Source organism: Salmo salar, chromosome 12 (assembly GCF_965601325.2).
Source record: "Salmo salar chromosome 12, fSalSal1, whole genome shotgun sequence".
Lineage (NCBI taxonomy): Eukaryota > Metazoa > Chordata > Actinopteri > Salmoniformes > Salmonidae > Salmo > Salmo salar.
In genome coordinates this window covers 90387522-90404284 of record NC_138302.1, presented here as the reverse complement: position 1 = coordinate 90404284, position 16763 = coordinate 90387522, and the positions used below count along the sequence as shown (strand labels likewise).

Below are 16763 nucleotides of genomic sequence, written 5' to 3'. Positions count from 1 at the left end.
CCAAACAGAGCTGTTCGATATTCGAAACAAGTCATTAATATCATCGAGGTGCCTGGCTAGCTCAGTCGGTAGAGCATGAGACTCTTAATCTCAGGGTCCTGGGTTCGAGCCCCACGTTGGGCGGTCCTTTTCTCCGCCGAAGCACCAACTCACTTTGCAAACAGCCATTCGTTTGGACTTTCGAGCAGCCTTGCCACCCTGCGTTGCTGAAATGTCAGGCATAGCTGGTGATACAGAAGACTATGAATTTGAATCCTAGCTTTGCCTGCTCTCTGACATTTTATCTCAATGACATACCTATTACTTATGAAACGTCCTCCTAAATGGCTGGAATAAATGCTCCTTTACTGGACAAGAAATAGATAAGCAGAGTGTTCAAGAAAAATACTTGCTCCTGGTGAGGCTCAAACTCACAACCTTGTCATCGATTTGATGCATACTGATGTATAACTACTACACGCTAACGATTGCACCACAGGATCCATTAAAAACACTCTCACTGATCACCATATTTTGCACAAACAGAGCTGTTCGATATTCGAAACAAGTCATAAATATCATCGAGGTGCCTGGCTAGCTCAGTCGGTAGAGCATGAGACTCTTAATCTCAGGGTCGTGGTTCGAGCCCCACGTTGGGCGCTCCTTTTCTCTGCCGAAGAACCAACTCACTTTGCAAACAGCCATTCATTTGGACTTTCGAGCAGGCTTGCCACCCTGCATTGCTGAAGTGTTAGGCATTGCTGGTGATACAGAAGACTATGAATTTGAATCCTATCTTTGCCTGCTCTCTGACATTTTATCTCAATGACATACCTATTACTTATGAAACGTCCTCCTAAATGGCTGGAATAAATGCTCCTTTACTGGACAAGAAATAGATAAGCAGAGTGTTCAAGAAAAATGTTTGCTCCTGGTGAGGCTCAAACTCACAACCTTGTCATTGATTTGATGCATACTGATGTATAACTACTACACGCTAACGATTGCACCACAGGATCCATTAAAAACACTCTCACTGATCACCATATTTTGCACAAACAGAGCTGTTCGATATTCGAAACAAGTCATTAATATCATCGAGGTGCCTGGCTAGCTCAGTCGGTAGAGCATGAGACTCTTAATCTCAGGGTCGTGGTTCGAGCCCCACGTTGGGCGCTGCTTTTCTCTGCCGAAGAACCAACTCACTTTGCAAACAGCCATTCATTTGGACTTTCGAGCAGGCTTGCCACCCTGCATTGCTGAAGTGTTAGGCATTGCTGGTGATACAGAAGACTATGAATTTGAATCCTATCTTTGCCTGCTCTCTGACATTTTATCTCAATGACATACCTATTACTTATGAAACGTCCTCCTAAATGGCTGGAATAAATGCTCCTTTACTGGACAAGAAATAGATAAGCAGAGTGTTCAAGAAAAATATTTGCTCCTGGTGAGGCTCAAACTCACAACCTTGTCATTGATTTGATGCATACTGATGTATAACTACTACACGCTAACGATTGCACCACAGGATCCATTAAAAACACTCTCACTGATCACCATATTTTGCACAAACAGAGCTGTTCGATATTCGAAACAAGTCATTAATATCATCGAGGTTCCTGGCTAGCTCAGTCGGTAGAGCATGAGACTCTTAATCTCAGGGTCGTGGGTTCGAGCCCCACGTTGGGCGGTCCTTTTCTCCGCCGAAGCACCAACTCACTTTGCAAACAGCCATTCGTTTGGACTTTCGAGCAGCCTTGCCACCCTGCGTTGCTGAAATGTCAGGCATAGCTGGTGATACAGAAGACTATGAATTTGAATCCTAGCTTTGCCTGCTCTCTGACATTTTATCTCAATGACATACCTATTACTTATGAAACGTCCTCCTAAATGGCTGGAATAAATGCTCCTTTACTGGACAAGAAATAGATAAGCAGAGTGTTCAAGAAAAATACTTGCTCCTGGTGAGGCTCAAACTCACAACCTTGTCATCGATTTGATGCATACTGATGTATAACTACTACACGCTAACGATTGCACCACAGGATCCATTAAAAACACTCTCACTGATCACCATATTTTGCACAAACAGAGCTGTTCGATATTCGAAACAAGTCATTAATATCATCGAGGTGCCTGGCTAGCTCAGTTGGTAGAGCATGAGACTCTTAATCTCAGGGTCGTGGGTTCGAGCCCCACGTTGGGAGCTCCTTTTCTCTGCCGAAGAACCAACTCACTTTGCAAACAGCCATTCGTTTGGACTTTCGGGCAGGCTTGCCACCCTGCATTGCTGAAGTGTCAGGCATTGCTGGTGATACAGAAGACTATGAATTTGAATCCTAGCTTTGCCTGCTCTCTGACATTTTATCTCAATGACATACCTATTACTTATGAAACGTCCTCCTAAATGGCTGGAATAAATGCTCCTTTACTGGACAAGAAATAGATAAGCAGAGTGTTCAAGAAAAATACTTGCTCCTGGTGAGGCTCAAACTCACAACCTTGTCATCGATTTGATGCATACTGGTGTATAAGTACTACACGCTAACGATTGCACCACAGGATCCATTAAAAACACTCTCACTGATCACCATATTTTTGCACAAACAGAGCTGTTCGATATTCGAACCAAGTCAATAAACTATTGAGATGCCTTGCTAGCTCAGTCGGTAGAGCATGAGACTCTTAATCTCAGGGTCGTGGGTTCGAGCCCCACGTTGGGCGGTCCTTTTCTCCGCCGAAGCACCAACTCACTTTGCAAACAGCCATTCGTTTGGACTTTCGAGCAGGCTTGCCACCCTGCGTTGCTGAAGTGTCAGGCATAGCTGGTGATACAGAAGACTATGAATTTGAATCCTATCTTTGCCTGCTCTCTGACATTTTATCTCAATGACATACCTATTACTTATGAAACGTCCTCCTAAATGGCTGGAATAAATGCTCCTTTACTGGACAAGAAATAGATAAGCAGAGTGTTCAAGAAAAATATTTGCTCCTGGTGAGGCTCAAACTCACAACCTTGTCATTGATTTGATGCATACTGATGTATAACTACTACACGCTAACGATTGCACCACAGGATCCATTAAAAACACTCTCACTGATCACCATATTTTGCACAAACAGAGCTGTTCGATATTCGAAACAAGTCATTAATATCATCGAGGTTCCTGGCTAGCTCAGTCGGTAGAGCATGAGACTCTTAATCTCAGGGTCGTGGGTTCGAGCCCCACGTTGGGCGGTCCTTTTCTCCGCCGAAGCACCAACTCACTTTGCAAACAGCCATTCGTTTGGACTTTCGAGCAGCCTTGCCACCCTGCGTTGCTGAAATGTCAGGCATAGCTGGTGATACAGAAGACTATGAATTTGAATCCTAGCTTTGCCTGCTCTCTGACATTTTATCTCAATGACATACCTATTACTTATGAAACGTCCTCCTAAATGGCTGGAATAAATGCTCCTTTACTGGACAAGAAATAGATAAGCAGAGTGTTCAAGAAAAATACTTGCTCCTGGTGAGGCTCAAACTCACAACCTTGTCATCGATTTGATGCATACTGATGTATAACTACTACACGCTAACGATTGCACCACAGGATCCATTAAAAACACTCTCACTGATCACCATATTTTGCACAAACAGAGCTGTTCGATATTCGAAACAAGTCATTAATATCATCGAGGTGCCTGGCTAGCTCAGTTGGTAGAGCATGAGACTCTTAATCTCAGGGTCGTGGGTTCGAGCCCCACGTTGGGAGCTCCTTTTCTCTGCCGAAGAACCAACTCACTTTGCAAACAGCCATTCGTTTGGACTTTCGGGCAGGCTTGCCACCCTGCATTGCTGAAGTGTCAGGCATTGCTGGTGATACAGAAGACTATGAATTTGAATCCTAGCTTTGCCTGCTCTCTGACATTTTATCTCAATGACATACCTATTACTTATGAAACGTCCTCCTAAATGGCTGGAATAAATGCTCCTTTACTGGACAAGAAATAGATAAGCAGAGTGTTCAAGAAAAATACTTGCTCCTGGTGAGGCTCAAACTCACAACCTTGTCATCGATTTGATGCATACTGGTGTATAAGTACTACACGCTAACGATTGCACCACAGGATCCATTAAAAACACTCTCACTGATCACCATATTTTTGCACAAACAGAGCTGTTCGATATTCGAACCAAGTCAATAAACTATTGAGATGCCTTGCTAGCTCAGTCGGTAGAGCATGAGACTCTTAATCTCAGGGTCGTGGGTTCGAGCCCCACGTTGGGCGGTCCTTTTCTCCGCCGAAGCACCAACTCACTTTGCAAACAGCCATTCGTTTGGACTTTCGAGCAGGCTTGCCACCCTGCGTTGCTGAAGTGTCAGGCATAGCTGGTGATACAGAAGACTATGAATTTGAATCCTAGCTTTGCCTGCTCTCTGACATTTTATCTCAATGACATACCTATTACTTATGAAACGTCCTCCTAAATGGCTGGAATAAATGCTCCTTTACTGGACAAGAAATAGATAAGCAGAGTGTTCAAGAAAAATACTTGCTCCTGGTGAGGCTCAAACTCACAACCTTTTCATCGATTTGATGCATACTGATGTATAACTACTACACGCTAACGATTGCACCACAGGATCCATTAAAAACACTCTCACTGATCACCATATTTTGCACAAACAGAGCTGTTCGATATTCGAAACAAGTCATAAACATCATCGAGGTGCCTGGCTAGCTCAGTCGGTAGAGCATGAGACTCTTAATCTCAGGGTCGTGGGTTCGAGCCCCACGTTGGGCGCTCCTTTTCTCTGCCGAAGAACCAACTCACTTTGCAAACAGCCATTCGTTTGGACTTTCGAGCAGGCTTGCCACCCTGCATTGCTGAAGTTTTAGGCATTGCTGGTGATACAGAAGACTATGAATTTGAATCCTATCTTTGCCTGCTCTCTGACATTTTATCTCAATGACATACCTATTACTTATGAAACGTCCTCCTAAATGGCTGGAATAAATGCTCCTTTACTGGACAAGAAATAGATAAGCAGAGTGTTCAAGAAAAATACTTGCTCCTGGTGAGGCTCAAACTCACAACCTTGTCATTGATTTGATGCATACTGATGTATAACTACTACACGCTAACGATTGCACCACAGGATCCATTAAAAACACTCTCACTGATCACCATATTTTGCACAAACAGAGCTGTTCGATATTCGAAACAAGTCATTAATATCATCCAGGTGCCTGGCTAGCTCAGTCGGTAGAGCATGAGACTCTTAATCTCAAGGTCGTGGGTTCGAGCCCCACGTTGGGCGGTCCTTTTCTCCGCCGAAGCACCAACTCACTTTGCAAACAGCCATTCGTTTGGACTTTCGAGCAGGCTTGCCACCCTGTATTGCTGAAGTGTCAGGCATTGCTGGTGATACAGAAGACTATGAATTTGAATCCTAGCTTTGCCTGCTCTCTGACATTTTATCTCAATGACATACCTATTACTTATGAAACGTCCTCCTAAATGGCTGGAATAAATGCTCCTTTACTGGACAAGAAATAGATAAGCAGAGTGTTCAAGAAAAATGCTTGCTCCTGGTGAGGCTCAAACTCACAACCTTGTCATCGATTTGATGCATACTGATGTATAACTACTACACGCTAACGATTGCACCACAGGATCCATTAAAAACACTCTCACTGATCACCATATTTTGCACAAACAGAGCTGTTCGATATTCGAAACAAGTCATAAATATCATCGAGGTGCCTGGCTAGCTCAGTCGGTAGAGCATGAGACTCTTAATCTCAGGGTCGTGGGTTCGAGCCCCACGTTGGGCGCTCCTTTTCTCTGCCGAAGAACCAACTCACTTTGCAAACAGCCATTCGTTTGGACTTTCGAGCAGGCTTGCCACCCTGCATTGCTGAAGTGTCAGGCATTGCTGGTGATACAGAAGACTATGAATTTGAATCCTAGCTTTGCCTGCTCTCTGACATTTTATCTCAATGACATACCTATTACTTATGAAACGTCCTCCTAAATGGCTGGAATAAATGCTCCTTTACTGGACAAGAAATAGATAAGCAGAGTGTTCAAGAAAAATACTTGCTCCTGGTGAGGCTCAAACTCACAACCTTGTCATCGATTTGATGCATACTGATGTATAACTACTACACGCTAACGATTGCACCACAGGATCCATTAAAAACACTCTCACTGATCACCATATTTTGCACAAACAGAGCTGTTCGATATTCGAACCAAGTCAATAAACTATTGAGATGCCTGGCTAGCTCAGTCGGTAGAGCATGAGATTCTTAATCTCAGGGTCGTGGGTTCGAGCCCCACGTTGGGCAGTCCTTTTCTCCGCCGAAGCACCAACTCACTTTGCAAACAGCCATTCGTTTGGACTTTCGAGCAGGCTTGCCACCCTGCATTGCTGAAGTGTCAGGCATTGCTGGTGATACAGAAGACTATGAATTTGAATCCTAGCTTTGCCTGCTCTCTGACATTTTATCTCAATGACATACCTATTACTTATGAAACGTCCTCCTAAATGGCTGGAATAAATGCTCCTTTACTGGACAAGAAATAGATAAGCAGAGTGTTCAAGAAAAATACTTGCTCCTGGTGAGGCTCAAACTCACAACCTTGTCATCGATTTGATGCATACTGATGTATAACTACTACACGCTAACGATTGCACCACAGGATCCATTAAAAACACTCTCACTGATCACCATATTTTGCACAAACAGAGCTGTTCGATATTCGAACCAAGTCAATAAACTATTGAGATGCCTGGCTAGCTCCGTCGGTAGAGCATGAGACTCTTAATCTCAGGGTCGTGGGTTCGAGCCCCACGTTGGGCAGTCCTTTTCTCCGCCGAAGCACCAACTCACTTTGCAAACAGCCATTCGTTTGGACTTTCGAGCAGGCTTGCCACCCTGCGTTGCTGAAATGTCAGGCATAGCTGGTGATACAGAAGACTATGAATTTGAATCCTAGCTTTGCCTGCTCTCTGACATTTTATCTCAATGACATACCTATTACTTATGAAACGTCCTCCTAAATGGCTGGAATAAATGCTCCTTTACTGGACAAGAAATAGATAAGCAGAGTGTTCAAGAAAAATGCTTGCTCCTGGTGAGGCTCAAACTCACAACCTTGTCATCGATTTGATGCATACTGATGTATAACTACTACACGCTAACGATTGCACCACAGGATCCATTAAAAACACTCTCACTGATCACCATATTTTGCACAAACAGAGCTGTTCGATATTCGAAACAAGTCATAAATATCATCGAGGTGCCTGGCTAGCTCAGTCGGTAGAGCATGAGACTCTTAATCTCAGGGTCGTGGGTTCGAGCCCCACGTTGGGCGCTCCTTTTCTCTGCCGAAGAACCAACTCACTTTGCAAACAGCCATTCGTTTGGACTTTCGAGCAGGCTTGCCACCCTGCATTGCTGAAGTGTCAGGCATTGCTGGTGATACAGAAGACTATGAATTTGAATCCTAGCTTTGCCTGCTCTCTGACATTTTATCTCAATGACATACCTATTACTTATGAAACGTCCTCCTAAATGGCTGGAATAAATGCTCCTTTACTGGACAAGAAATAGATAAGCAGAGTGTTCAAGAAAAATACTTGCTCCTGGTGAGGCTCAAACTCACAACCTTGTCATCGATTTGATGCATACTGATGTATAACTACTACACGCTAACGATTGCACCACAGGATCCATTAAAAACACTCTCACTGATCACCATATTTTGCACAAACAGAGCTGTTCGATATTCGAACCAAGTCAATAAACTATTGAGATGCCTGGCTAGCTCAGTCGGTAGAGCATGAGATTCTTAATCTCAGGGTCGTGGGTTCGAGCCCCACGTTGGGCAGTCCTTTTCTCCGCCGAAGCACCAACTCACTTTGCAAACAGCCATTCGTTTGGACTTTCGAGCAGGCTTGCCACCCTGCATTGCTGAAGTGTCAGGCATTGCTGGTGATACAGAAGACTATGAATTTGAATCCTAGCTTTGCCTGCTCTCTGACATTTTATCTCAATGACATACCTATTACTTATGAAACGTCCTCCTAAATGGCTGGAATAAATGCTCCTTTACTGGACAAGAAATAGATAAGCAGAGTGTTCAAGAAAAATACTTGCTCCTGGCGAGGCTCAAACTCACAACCTTGTCATCGATTTGATGCATACTGATGTATAACTACTACACGCTAACGATTGCACCACAGGATCCATTAAAAACACTCTCACTGATCACCATATTTTGCACAAACAGAGCTGTTCGATATTCGAACCAAGTCAATAAACTATTGAGATGCCTGGCTAGCTCCGTCGGTAGAGCATGAGACTCTTAATCTCAGGGTCGTGGGTTCGAGCCCCACGTTGGGCAGTCCTTTTCTCCGCCGAAGCACCAACTCACTTTGCAAACAGCCATTCGTTTGGACTTTCGAGCAGGCTTGCCACCCTGCGTTGCTGAAATGTCAGGCATAGCTGGTGATACAGAAGACTATGAATTTGAATCCTAGCTTTGCCTGCTCTCTGACATTTTATCTCAATGACATACCTATTACTTATGAAACGTCCTCCTAAATGGCTGGAATAAATGCTCCTTTACTGGACAAGAAATAGATAAGCAGAGTGTTCAAGAAAAATACTTGCTCCTGGTGAGGCTCAAACTCACAACCTTGTCATCGATTTGATGCATACTGATGTATAACTACTACACGCTAACGATTGCACCACAGGATCCATTAAAAACACTCTCACTGATCACCATATTTTGCACAAACAGAGCTGTTCGATATTCGAAACAAGTCATTAATATCATCGAGGTGCCTGGCTAGCTCAGTCGGTAGAGCATGAGACTCTTAATCTCAGGGTCGTGGGTTCGAGCCCCACGTTGGGCGCTCCTTTTCTCTGCCGAAGAACCAACTCACTTTGCAAACAGCCATTCGTTTGGACTTTCGAGCAGGCTTGCCACCCTGCATTGCTGAAGTGTCAGGCATTGCTGGTGATACAGAAGACTATGAATTTGAATCCTAGCTTTGCCTGCTCTCTGACATTTTATCTCAATGACATACCTATTACTTATGAAACGTCCTCCTAAATGGCTGGAATAAATGCTCCTTTACTGGACAAGAAATAGATAAGCAGAGTGTTCAAGAAAAATACTTGCTCCTGGTGAGGCTCAAACTCACAACCTTGTCATCGATTTGATGCATACTGATGTATAACTACTACACGCTAACGATTGCACCACAGGATCCATTAAAAACACTCTCACTGATCACCATATTTTGCACAAACAGAGCTGTTCGATATTCGAACCAAGTCAATAAACTATTGAGATGCCTGGCTAGCTCAGTCGGTAGAGCATGAGATTCTTAATCTCAGGGTCGTGGGTTCGAGCCCCACGTTGGGCAGTCCTTTTCTCCGCCGAAGCACCAACTCACTTTGCAAACAGCCATTCGTTTGGACTTTCGAGCAGGCTTGCCACCCTGCATTGCTGAAGTGTCAGGCATTGCTGGTGATACAGAAGACTATGAATTTGAATCCTAGCTTTGCCTGCTCTCTGACATTTTATCTCAATGACATACCTATTACTTATGAAACGTCCTCCTAAATGGCTGGAATAAATGCTCCTTTACTGGACAAGAAATAGATAAGCAGAGTGTTCAAGAAAAATACTTGCTCCTGGTGAGGCTCAAACTCACAACCTTGTCATCGATTTGATGCATACTGATGTATAACTACTACACGCTAACGATTGCACCACAGGATCCATTAAAAACACTCTCACTGATCACCATATTTTGCACAAACAGAGCTGTTCGATATTCGAACCAAGTCAATAAACTATTGAGATGCCTGGCTAGCTCCGTCGGTAGAGCATGAGACTCTTAATCTCAGGGTCGTGGGTTCGAGCCCCACGTTGGGCAGTCCTTTTCTCCGCCGAAGCACCAACTCACTTTGCAAACAGCCATTCGTTTGGACTTTCGAGCAGGCTTGCCACCCTGCGTTGCTGAAATGTCAGGCATAGCTGGTGATACAGAAGACTATGAATTTGAATCCTAGCTTTGCCTGCTCTCTGACATTTTATCTCAATGACATACCTATTACTTATGAAACGTCCTCCTAAATGGCTGGAATAAATGCTCCTTTACTGGACAAGAAATAGATAAGCAGAGTGTTCAAGAAAAATACTTGCTCCTGGTGAGGCTCAAACTCACAACCTTGTCATCGATTTGATGCATACTGATGTATAACTACTACACGCTAACGATTGCACCACAGGATCCATTAAAAACACTCTCACTGATCACCATATTTTGCACAAACAGAGCTGTTCGATATTCGAAACAAGTCATAAATATCATCGAGGTGCCTGGCTAGCTCAGTCGGTAGAGCATGAGACTCTTAATCTCAGGGTCGTGGGTTCGAGCCCCACGTTGGGCGCTCCTTTTCTCTGCCGAAGAACCAACTCACTTTGCAAACAGCCATTCGTTTGGACTTTCGAGCAGGCTTGCCACCCTGCATTGCTGAAGTGTCAGGCATTGCTGGTGATACAGAAGACTATGAATTTGAATCCTAGCTTTGCCTGCTCTCTGACATTTTATCTCAATGACATACCTATTACTTATGAAACGTCCTCCTAAATGGCTGGAATAAATGCTCCTTTACTGGACAAGAAATAGATAAGCAGAGTGTTCAAGAAAAATACTTGCTCCTGGTGAGGCTCAAACTCACAACCTTGTCATCGATTTGATGCATACTGATGTATAACTACTACACGCTAACGATTGCACCACAGGATCCATTAAAAACACTCTCACTGATCACCATATTTTGCACAAACAGAGCTGTTCGATATTCGAACCAAGTCAATAAACTATTGAGGTGCCTGGCTAGCTCAGTCGGTAGAGCATGAGACTCTTAATCTCAGGGTCGTGGGTTCGAGCCCCACGTTGGGCAGTCCTTTTCTCCGCCGAAGCACCAACTCACTTTGCAAACAGCCATTCGTTTGGACTTTCGAGCAGGCTTGCCACCCTGCATTGCTGAAGTGTCAGGCATTGCTGGTGATACAGAAGACTATGAATTTGAATCCTAGCTTTGCCTGCTCTCTGACATTTTATCTCAATGACATACCTATTACTTATGAAACGTCCTCCTAAATGGCTGGAATAAATGCTCCTTTACTGGACAAGAAATAGATAAGCAGAGTGTTCAAGAAAAATACTTGCTCCTGGTGAGGCTCAAACTCACAACCTTGTCATCGATTTGATGCATACTGATGTATAACTACTACACGCTAACGATTGCACCACAGGATCCATTAAAAACACTCTCACTGATCACCATATTTTGCACAAACAGAGCTGTTCGATATTCGAACCAAGTCAATAAACTATTGAGATGCCTGGCTAGCTCAGTCGGTAGAGCATGAGACTCTTAATCTCAGGGTCGTGGGTTCGAGCCCCACGTTGGGCAGTCCTTTTCTCCGCCGAAGCACCAACTCACTTTGCAAACAGCCATTCGTTTGGACTTTCGAGCAGGCTTGCCACCCTGCGTTGCTGAAATGTCAGGCATAGCTGGTGATACAGAAGACTATGAATTTGAATCCTAGCTTTGCCTGCTCTCTGACATTTTATCTCAATGACATACCTATTACTTATGAAACGTCCTCCTAAATGGCTGGAATAAATGCTCCTTTACTGGACAAGAAATAGATAAGCAGAGTGTTCAAGAAAAATACTTGCTCCTGGTGAGGCTCAAACTCACAACCTTGTCATCGATTTGATGCATACTGATGTATAACTACTACACGCTAACGATTGCACCACAGGATCCATTAAAAACACTCTCACTGATCACCATATTTTGCACAAACAGAGCTGTTCGATATTCGAAACAAGTCATTAATATCATCGAGGTGCCTGGCTAGCTCAGTCGGTAGAGCATGAGACTCTTAATCTCAGGGTCGTGGGTTCGAGCCCCACGTTGGGAGCTCTTTTTCTCTGCCGAAGAACCAACTCACTTTGCAAACAGCCATTCGTTTGGACTTTCGAGCAGGCTTGCCACCCTGCATTGCTGAAGTGTCAGGCATTGCTGGTGATACAGAAGACTATGAATTTGAATCCTAGCTTTGCCTGCTCTCTGACATTTTATCTCAATGACATACCTATTACTTATGAAACGTCCTCCTAAATGGCTGGAATAAATGCTCCTTTACTGGACAAGAAATAGATAAGCAGAGTGTTCAAGAAAAATACTTGCTCCTGGTGAGGCTCAAACTCACAACCTTGTCATCGATTTGATGCATACTGATGTATAACTACTACACGCTAACGATTGCACCACAGGATCCATTAAAAACACTCTCACTGATCACCATATTTTGCACAAACAGAGCTGTTCGATATTCGAAACAAGTCATTAATATCATCGAGGTGCCTGGCTAGCTCAGTCGGTAGAGCATGAGACTCTTAATCTCAGGGTCGTGGGTTCGAGCCCCACGTTGGGCGCTCCTTTTCTCTGCCGAAGAACCAACTCACTTTGCAAACAGCCATTCGTTTGGACTTTCGAGCAGGCTTGCCACCCTGCATTGCTGAAGTGTCAGGCATTGCTGGTGATACAGAAGACTATGAATTTGAATCCTAGCTTTGCCTGCTCTCTGACATTTTATCTCAATGACATACCTATTACTTATGAAACGTCCTCCTAAATGGCTGGAATAAATGCTCCTTTACTGGACAAGAAATAGATAAGCAGAGTGTTCAAGAAAAATACTTGCTCCTGGTGAGGCTCAAACTCACAACCTTGTCATCGATTTGATGCATACTGATGTATAACTACTACACGCTAACGATTGCACCACAGGATCCATTAAAAACACTCTCACTGATCACCATATTTTGCACAAACAGAGCTGTTCGATATTCGAAACAAGTCATTAATATCATCGAGGTGCCTGGCTAGCTCAGTCGGTAGAGCATGAGACTCTTAATCTCAGGGTCGTGGGTTCGAGCCCCACGTTGGGCGGTCCTTTTCTCCGCCGAAGCACCAACTCACTTTGCAAACAGCCATTCGTTTGGACTTTCGAGCAGGCTTGCCACCCTGCATTGCTGAAGTGTCAGGCATTGCTGGTGATACAGAAGACTATGAATTTGAATCCTATCTTTGCCTGCTCTCTGACATTTTATCTCAATGACATACCTATTACTTATGAAACGTCCTCCTAAATGGCTGGAATAAATGCTCCTTTACTGGACAAGAAATAGATAAGCAGAGTGTTCAAGAAAAATACTTGCTCCTGGTGAGGCTCAAACTCACAACCTTGTCATCGATTTGATGCATACTGATGTATAACTACTACACGCTAACGATTGCACCACAGGATCCATTAAAAACACTCTCACTGATCACCATATTTTTGCCCAAACAGAGCTGTTCGATATTCGAAACAAGTCATTAATATCATCGAGGTGCCTGGCTAGCTCAGTCGGTAGAGCATGAGACTCTTAATCTCAGGGTCCTGGGTTCGAGCCCCACGTTGGGCGGTCCTTTTCTCCGCCGAAGCACCAACTCACTTTGCAAACAGCCATTCGTTTCGACTTTCGAGCAGGCTTGCCACCCTGCATTGCTGAAGTGTCAGGCATTGCTGGTGATACAGAAGACTATGAATTTGAATCCTACCTTTGCCTGCTCTCTGACATTTTATCTCAATGACATACCTATTACTTGTGAAACGTCCTCCTAAATGGCTGGAATAAATGCTCCTTTACTGGACAAGAAATAGATAAGCAGAGTGTTCAAGAAAAATACTTGCTCCTGGTGAGGCTCAAACTCACAACCTTGTCATCGATTTGATGCATACTGATGTATAACTACTACACGCTAACGATTGCACCACAGGATCCATTAAAAACACTCTCACTGATCACCATATTTTGCACAAACAGAGCTGTTCGATATTCGAACCAAGTCAATAAACTATTGAGATGCCTGGCTAGCTCAGTCGGTAGAGCATGAGACTCTTAATCTCAGGGTCGTGGGTTCGAGCCCCACGTTGGGCGGTCCTTTTCTCCGCCGAAGAACCAACTCACTTTGCAAACAGCCATTCGTTTGGACTTTCGAGCAGGCTTGCCACCCTGCATTGCTGAAGTGTCAGGCATTGCTGGTGATACAGAAGACTATGAATTTGAATCCTAGCTTTGCCTGCTCTCTGACATTTTATCTCAATGACATACCTATTACTTATGAAACGTCCTCCTAAATGGCTGGAATAAATGCTCCTTTACTGGACAAGAAATAGATAAGCAGAGTGTTCAAGAAAAATACTTGCTCCTGGTGAGGCTCAAACTCACAACCTTGTCATCGATTTGATGCATACTGATGTATAACTACTACACGCTAACGATTGCACCACAGGATCCATTAAAAACACTCTCACTGATCACCATATTTTGCACAAACAGAGCTGTTCGATATTCGAAACAAGTCATTAATATCATCGAGGTGCCTGGCTAGCTCAGTCGGTAGAGCATGAGACTCTTAATCTCAAGGTCGTGGGTTCGAGCCCCACGTTGGGCGGTCCTTTTCTCCGCCGAAGCACCAACTCACTTTGCAAACAGCCATTCGTTTGGACTTTCGAGCAGGCTTGCCACCCTGCATTGCTGAAGTGTCAGGCATTGCTGGTGATACAGAAGACTATGAATTTGAATCCTAGCTTTGCCTGCTCTCTGACATTTTATCTCAATGACATACCTATTACTTATGAAACGTCCTCCTAAATGGCTGGAATAAATGCTCCTTTACTGGACAAGAAATAGATAAGCAGAGTGTTCAAGAAAAATACTTGCTCCTGGTGAGGCTCAAACTCACAACCTTGTCATCGATTTGATGCATACTGATGTATAACTACTACACGCTAACGATTGCACCACAGGATCCATTAAAAACACTCTCACTGATCACCATATTTTGCACAAACAGAGCTGTTCGATATTCGAAACAAGTCATAAATATCATCGAGGTGCCTGGCTAGCTCAGTCGGTAGAGCATGAGACTCTTAATCTCAGGGTCGTGGGTTCGAGCCCCACGTTGGGCGCTCCTTTTCTCTGCCGAAGAACCAACTCACTTTGCAAACAGCCATTCGTTTGGACTTTCGAGCAGGCTTGCCACCCTGCATTGCTGAAGTGTTAGGCATTGCTGGTGATACAGAAGACTATGAATTTGAATCCTATCTTTGCCTGCTCTCTGACATTTTATCTCAATGACATACCTATTACTTATGAAACGTCCTCCTAAATGGCTGGAATAAATGCTCCTTTACTGGACAAGAAATAGATAAGCAGAGTGTTCAAGAAAAATACTTGCTCCTGGTGAGGCTCAAACTCACAACCTTGTCATCGATTTGATGCATACTGATGTATAACTACTACACGCTAACGATTGCACCACAGGATCCATTAAAAACACTCTCACTGATCACCATATTTTGCACAAACAGAGCTGTTCGATATTCGAAACAAGTCATTAATATCATCGAGGTGCCTGGCTAGCTCAGTCGGTAGAGCATGAGACTCTTAATCTCAGGGTCGTGGGTTCGAGCCCCACGTTGGGCGCTCCTTTTCTCTGCCGAAGAACCAACTCACTTTGCAAACAGCCATTCGTTTGGACTTTCGAGCAGGCTTGCCACCCTGCATTGCTGAAGTGTCAGGCATTGCTGGTGATACAGAAGACTATGAATTTGAATCCTATCTTTGCCTGCTCTCTGACATTTTATCTCAATGACATACCTATTACTTATGAAACGTCCTCCTAAATGGCTGGAATAAATGCTCCTTTACTGGACAAGAAATAGATAAGCAGAGTGTTCAAGAAAAATACTTGCTCCTGGTGAGGCTCAAACTCACAACCTTGTCATCGATTTGATGCATACTGATGTATAACTACTACACGCTAACGATTGCACCACAGGATCCATTAAAAACACTCTCACTGATCACCATATTTTGCACAAACAGAGCTGTTCGATATTCGAAACAAGTCATTAATATCATCGAGGTGCCTGGCTAGCTCAGTCGGTAGAGCATGAGACTCTTAATCTCAGGGTCGTGGGTTCGAGCCCCACGTTGGGCGGTCCTTTTCTCCGCCGAAGCACCAACTCACTTTGCAAACAGCCATTCGTTTGGACTTTCGAGCAGGCTTGCCACCCTGCATTGCTGAAGTGTCAGGCATTGCTGGTGATACAGAAGACTATGAATTTGAATCCTAGCTTTGCCTGCTCTCTGACATTTTATCTCAATGACATACCTATTACTTATGAAACGTCCTCCTAAATGGCTGGAATAAATGCTCCTTTACTGGACAAGAAATAGATAAGCAGAGTGTTCAAGAAAAATACTTGCTCCTGGTGAGGCTCAAACTCACAACCTTGTCATCGATTTGATGCATACTGATGTATAACTACTACACGCTAACGATTGCACCACAGGATCCATTAAAAACACTCTCACTGATCACCATATTTTGCACAAACAGAGCTGTTCGATATTCGAAACAAGTCATAAATATCATCGAGGTGCCTGGCTAGCTCAGTCGGTAGAGCATGAGACTCTTAATCTCAGGGTCGTGGGTTCGAGCCCCACGTTGGGCGCTCCTTTTCTCTGCCGAAGAACCAACTCACTTTGCAAACAGCCATTCGTTTGGACTTTCGAGCAGGCTTGACCGCCCTGCATTGCTGAAGTGTTAGGCATTGCTGG

General features: G+C 44.0%; 33 non-coding genes across 33 annotated transcripts; all 33 read left to right on the top strand.

The window, feature by feature from the left end:
* The first annotated feature begins 50 nt into the window (after positions 1-50).
* trnak-cuu (transfer RNA lysine (anticodon CUU)) lies at positions 51-123 on the top strand. Its single transcript has one exon. It is a non-coding gene; the product is annotated as a tRNA-Lys (tRNA).
* A 444-nt stretch (positions 124-567) lies between these two features.
* trnak-cuu (transfer RNA lysine (anticodon CUU)) lies at positions 568-639 on the top strand. Its single transcript has one exon. It is a non-coding gene; the product is annotated as a tRNA-Lys (tRNA).
* Positions 640-1083: 444 nt separating this feature from the next.
* Positions 1084-1155, top strand: trnak-cuu (transfer RNA lysine (anticodon CUU)). Its single transcript has one exon. It is a non-coding gene; the product is annotated as a tRNA-Lys (tRNA).
* Positions 1156-1599: 444 nt separating this feature from the next.
* trnak-cuu (transfer RNA lysine (anticodon CUU)) lies at positions 1600-1672 on the top strand. Its single transcript has one exon. It is a non-coding gene; the product is annotated as a tRNA-Lys (tRNA).
* A 444-nt stretch (positions 1673-2116) lies between these two features.
* Positions 2117-2191, top strand: trnak-cuu (transfer RNA lysine (anticodon CUU)). Its single transcript has one exon. It is a non-coding gene; the product is annotated as a tRNA-Lys (tRNA).
* Positions 2192-2633: 442 nt separating this feature from the next.
* Positions 2634-2706, top strand: trnak-cuu (transfer RNA lysine (anticodon CUU)). Its single transcript has one exon. It is a non-coding gene; the product is annotated as a tRNA-Lys (tRNA).
* A 444-nt stretch (positions 2707-3150) lies between these two features.
* Positions 3151-3223, top strand: trnak-cuu (transfer RNA lysine (anticodon CUU)). Its single transcript has one exon. It is a non-coding gene; the product is annotated as a tRNA-Lys (tRNA).
* A 444-nt stretch (positions 3224-3667) lies between these two features.
* Positions 3668-3742, top strand: trnak-cuu (transfer RNA lysine (anticodon CUU)). The gene has a single exon. It is a non-coding gene; the product is annotated as a tRNA-Lys (tRNA).
* Positions 3743-4184: 442 nt separating this feature from the next.
* Positions 4185-4257, top strand: trnak-cuu (transfer RNA lysine (anticodon CUU)). The gene has a single exon. It is a non-coding gene; the product is annotated as a tRNA-Lys (tRNA).
* Positions 4258-4701: 444 nt separating this feature from the next.
* On the top strand, positions 4702-4774 carry trnak-cuu (transfer RNA lysine (anticodon CUU)). The gene has a single exon. It is a non-coding gene; the product is annotated as a tRNA-Lys (tRNA).
* Positions 4775-5218: 444 nt separating this feature from the next.
* Positions 5219-5291, top strand: trnak-cuu (transfer RNA lysine (anticodon CUU)). The gene has a single exon. It is a non-coding gene; the product is annotated as a tRNA-Lys (tRNA).
* Positions 5292-5735: 444 nt separating this feature from the next.
* trnak-cuu (transfer RNA lysine (anticodon CUU)) lies at positions 5736-5808 on the top strand. The gene has a single exon. It is a non-coding gene; the product is annotated as a tRNA-Lys (tRNA).
* A 443-nt stretch (positions 5809-6251) lies between these two features.
* On the top strand, positions 6252-6324 carry trnak-cuu (transfer RNA lysine (anticodon CUU)). Its single transcript has one exon. It is a non-coding gene; the product is annotated as a tRNA-Lys (tRNA).
* A 443-nt stretch (positions 6325-6767) lies between these two features.
* Positions 6768-6840, top strand: trnak-cuu (transfer RNA lysine (anticodon CUU)). Its single transcript has one exon. It is a non-coding gene; the product is annotated as a tRNA-Lys (tRNA).
* A 444-nt stretch (positions 6841-7284) lies between these two features.
* Positions 7285-7357, top strand: trnak-cuu (transfer RNA lysine (anticodon CUU)). The gene has a single exon. It is a non-coding gene; the product is annotated as a tRNA-Lys (tRNA).
* Positions 7358-7800: 443 nt separating this feature from the next.
* On the top strand, positions 7801-7873 carry trnak-cuu (transfer RNA lysine (anticodon CUU)). Its single transcript has one exon. It is a non-coding gene; the product is annotated as a tRNA-Lys (tRNA).
* A 443-nt stretch (positions 7874-8316) lies between these two features.
* On the top strand, positions 8317-8389 carry trnak-cuu (transfer RNA lysine (anticodon CUU)). The gene has a single exon. It is a non-coding gene; the product is annotated as a tRNA-Lys (tRNA).
* A 444-nt stretch (positions 8390-8833) lies between these two features.
* Positions 8834-8906, top strand: trnak-cuu (transfer RNA lysine (anticodon CUU)). The gene has a single exon. It is a non-coding gene; the product is annotated as a tRNA-Lys (tRNA).
* Positions 8907-9349: 443 nt separating this feature from the next.
* Positions 9350-9422, top strand: trnak-cuu (transfer RNA lysine (anticodon CUU)). Its single transcript has one exon. It is a non-coding gene; the product is annotated as a tRNA-Lys (tRNA).
* Positions 9423-9865: 443 nt separating this feature from the next.
* Positions 9866-9938, top strand: trnak-cuu (transfer RNA lysine (anticodon CUU)). The gene has a single exon. It is a non-coding gene; the product is annotated as a tRNA-Lys (tRNA).
* Positions 9939-10382: 444 nt separating this feature from the next.
* trnak-cuu (transfer RNA lysine (anticodon CUU)) lies at positions 10383-10455 on the top strand. Its single transcript has one exon. It is a non-coding gene; the product is annotated as a tRNA-Lys (tRNA).
* A 443-nt stretch (positions 10456-10898) lies between these two features.
* trnak-cuu (transfer RNA lysine (anticodon CUU)) lies at positions 10899-10971 on the top strand. The gene has a single exon. It is a non-coding gene; the product is annotated as a tRNA-Lys (tRNA).
* Positions 10972-11414: 443 nt separating this feature from the next.
* trnak-cuu (transfer RNA lysine (anticodon CUU)) lies at positions 11415-11487 on the top strand. The gene has a single exon. It is a non-coding gene; the product is annotated as a tRNA-Lys (tRNA).
* Positions 11488-11931: 444 nt separating this feature from the next.
* trnak-cuu (transfer RNA lysine (anticodon CUU)) lies at positions 11932-12006 on the top strand. The gene has a single exon. It is a non-coding gene; the product is annotated as a tRNA-Lys (tRNA).
* Positions 12007-12448: 442 nt separating this feature from the next.
* Positions 12449-12521, top strand: trnak-cuu (transfer RNA lysine (anticodon CUU)). The gene has a single exon. It is a non-coding gene; the product is annotated as a tRNA-Lys (tRNA).
* A 444-nt stretch (positions 12522-12965) lies between these two features.
* On the top strand, positions 12966-13038 carry trnak-cuu (transfer RNA lysine (anticodon CUU)). The gene has a single exon. It is a non-coding gene; the product is annotated as a tRNA-Lys (tRNA).
* Positions 13039-13483: 445 nt separating this feature from the next.
* trnak-cuu (transfer RNA lysine (anticodon CUU)) lies at positions 13484-13556 on the top strand. Its single transcript has one exon. It is a non-coding gene; the product is annotated as a tRNA-Lys (tRNA).
* Positions 13557-13999: 443 nt separating this feature from the next.
* trnak-cuu (transfer RNA lysine (anticodon CUU)) lies at positions 14000-14072 on the top strand. The gene has a single exon. It is a non-coding gene; the product is annotated as a tRNA-Lys (tRNA).
* Positions 14073-14516: 444 nt separating this feature from the next.
* trnak-cuu (transfer RNA lysine (anticodon CUU)) lies at positions 14517-14589 on the top strand. Its single transcript has one exon. It is a non-coding gene; the product is annotated as a tRNA-Lys (tRNA).
* Positions 14590-15033: 444 nt separating this feature from the next.
* On the top strand, positions 15034-15106 carry trnak-cuu (transfer RNA lysine (anticodon CUU)). The gene has a single exon. It is a non-coding gene; the product is annotated as a tRNA-Lys (tRNA).
* Positions 15107-15550: 444 nt separating this feature from the next.
* trnak-cuu (transfer RNA lysine (anticodon CUU)) lies at positions 15551-15623 on the top strand. Its single transcript has one exon. It is a non-coding gene; the product is annotated as a tRNA-Lys (tRNA).
* Positions 15624-16067: 444 nt separating this feature from the next.
* Positions 16068-16140, top strand: trnak-cuu (transfer RNA lysine (anticodon CUU)). Its single transcript has one exon. It is a non-coding gene; the product is annotated as a tRNA-Lys (tRNA).
* Positions 16141-16584: 444 nt separating this feature from the next.
* trnak-cuu (transfer RNA lysine (anticodon CUU)) lies at positions 16585-16657 on the top strand. Its single transcript has one exon. It is a non-coding gene; the product is annotated as a tRNA-Lys (tRNA).
* The last annotated feature ends 106 nt before the right edge of the window (positions 16658-16763 follow it).